This window comes from Eptatretus burgeri, chromosome 1 (assembly GCF_056783735.1).
Source record: "Eptatretus burgeri isolate ZD-2024b chromosome 1, Ebu_testis_v1, whole genome shotgun sequence".
Lineage (NCBI taxonomy): Eukaryota > Metazoa > Chordata > Myxini > Myxiniformes > Myxinidae > Eptatretus > Eptatretus burgeri.
The window spans coordinates 82,340,885-82,343,418 of NC_140961.1; the positions used below are offsets into that span (position 1 = coordinate 82,340,885).

A 2,534-nucleotide genomic window follows, 5' to 3' on the forward strand; every position below is an offset into this window, starting at 1 on the left:
GTATTGGGCCCAATATGTTCTCGTGGATCAGGCATTCCGTGGCGGAGATATGCGCTCTACCGAGTTCCCTTCTCGTTATAAATAGGATCACATAGAAAACCTTTCATATTTTCCCAGAGAAGGTGGAGGAGGTTTTTCAAATTAGCATGAAAGAGAAATGTTAGAGTTGTGGTAAGGGTTCGTTAGCTTCTTGCTCTCTGTACCAGCAGATGCACATAACATTCTCCCATCTGTTCACTCTAATGTCTGCTTTGGAAGGTCGTGTTGGGAAAAGAGGAGAGTTCAGCATTCGTTTTATCTTGTATAATAATATGCTTGTTCGTGTGTGCATGTGTTTCTTCAATTATCCTTCCCACCGATTGGATGGATAGCTGCCATGATTCAAACCGACAAATGTAACTTTGATGTGTATTTAAGATGCTTTTTATAAACTCGAAGTGGATGATGCCCTTGATGTCAAAAAACGCGATGAGCATCACCTTGAACTTCGATTTCAACATCCTTGCACTCTTCAGTCTTGGTGATGTCAAAGTTTTCCACTGACGACTCTGCCGTTTGGTCTCTCGATCGTATTCGAATATCCACGATTCATCGCCAGTAATGACTCTCCCGAGCAGGTCTGTATCGTCCTCGAGGCGCTCGATAATGTCTTGACAGACAGTAACTCTTTGCTGTTTCTGGTCTCCGGACAAAAGCTTGGGGACCATCTTTGCGCACACCTTGCGCATTTCAAGATTTTCAGTAATGATGCTCCAGTGTCCTTGTTGATTGAAAGTTCCTCAGCAATCATCCGCATCGTGAGTCAATAATCTGCGTGCACCATCTGCTTCACACGCTCGATGTTGTCCACCGCTCTGCTCGTTGAAGGTCTTCCAGACTGTGGATCATCTTCAACCTCCTCCCATCCCTCTTTGAACCTCTTGTGCCATTCAAATGCACGTGTACATGACCGTTTCTTCCGCAAAGGCTTTCTGCAGCATTCCGAAGGATTCGGAAGGTATTTTGCCAGGCTTGGCAAGAAACTTCAAATTGGCTCTCTGCTTACAACTCAGAGTGCGCCGACTCAGACTAGACAACGTGTAAAGAGCGACCTGTAATAAATCACACAATGAGCGGTCAACCATCACCAATCATATATATATATATATATATATATATATATATATATATATATATATATATATATATATATATATATATATATATATATATATATATATATATATATATATATATATATATATATTGCTGATGCCTGGTGTTGGCACAGTGGTTTGGGCAGCGGCTTGGGATCCAAAAGCTCCTGAGTTCAAGCCCTGTTCGGCCACTGAATTAATACACCAGGGGGTTGACTCAGCCTGTCATCCTTCCGATGTTGGCAAAATGAGTACCAGTGTACTGGGCCGGTGTATACCCCGGTTAAAATAGGTGTACCAGGTCCCTGTGTCGTAAGAGGCAACCAGGGTTGCATCAGGAAGGGCATCCGGTGTAAAACATGTGCCAAATCACTATGCGGATCATATTGACGATCTGCTGTGGCGACCCCTAACGGGAGCAGCCAAAAGAAGAAGAGATATATATATATATATATATATATATATATATATATATATATATATATATATATATATATATATATATATATATATATATATATATATATATATATATATATATATATATATATATATATATTGCTGGAATGCTGCAAAAGACTGTAAAGCAACCCGTTCATTCAAGTTGAGCAAGTGGAGCACACAGCAGGCCTCCCGTTACTTTTTAGATGGACATGTGTATATATATATATATATATATATATATATATATATATATATATATATATATATATATATATATATATATATATATATATATATACATATATATATATATACATATATACATACATATATACATACATATATACATACACATGTACATCTCTCAACTGTGAAAGGAGGGAATTGACAATCAGCTCTCAAGTAATCAACTAAACTGGGGTCGCTGTGATATAAATAATTAATAATAATAATAATAATAATAATAACAATGTGGGTGGGTCTTTATTGTTTAAGTATTGACTGCTTTGATGTTTGCAAGTGGTACGTGCTTGGGAGCTTCATTGGTATGCATTGCTGTCTGCGCTGTCGCTGATGATTCATCAAAAAGCGATGAAACCATTCCACCAGCTGAGGGGGTGTGTGGCATTGTGATTCTCATGTGTGCACGATGTGTAAACGTCTTGATATCTGTGCAGGAACTCTGGGAAGGGTTTAAAACAGCAAAGCGCTTACCTTGTGCTGGCCTTCTTCGGTTGCTTTGTGCAGCAGCTTCAGCTCGAGGAGTGGGGGAGGGAGGTGTTAATTATTTATATAATCCAAGCCACCTGGGTTTACTTGATTTGGTGAGAGCTGATTTGCTGTTCCCTCCATTGACAGCTGAGAGGTGTGGGTGAGTTTTTATTATTTAAGTATTGCCTGCTTTTGACATTTGCACTTGGTACATGCTTGGGAGCCTCATTTGTATGCATTGCT

The 2,534-nt window shown here is 39.2% G+C and overlaps 1 protein-coding gene across 1 annotated transcript in view; it reads right to left on the minus strand.

Annotated features, from left to right (window-relative positions):
* The window catches only part of LOC147034847 (extracellular calcium-sensing receptor-like), a 21,887-nt gene extending 19,564 nt beyond the window's left edge, over window positions 1-2,323 (minus strand). The window contains exon 1 of the mRNA XM_085857620.1: window positions 2,295-2,323. The gene's annotated coding sequence lies outside the window, so the exon portion shown is untranslated. The remainder of the gene's footprint in view (window positions 1-2,294) is intronic.
* Window positions 2,324-2,534: the final 211 nt, after the last annotated feature.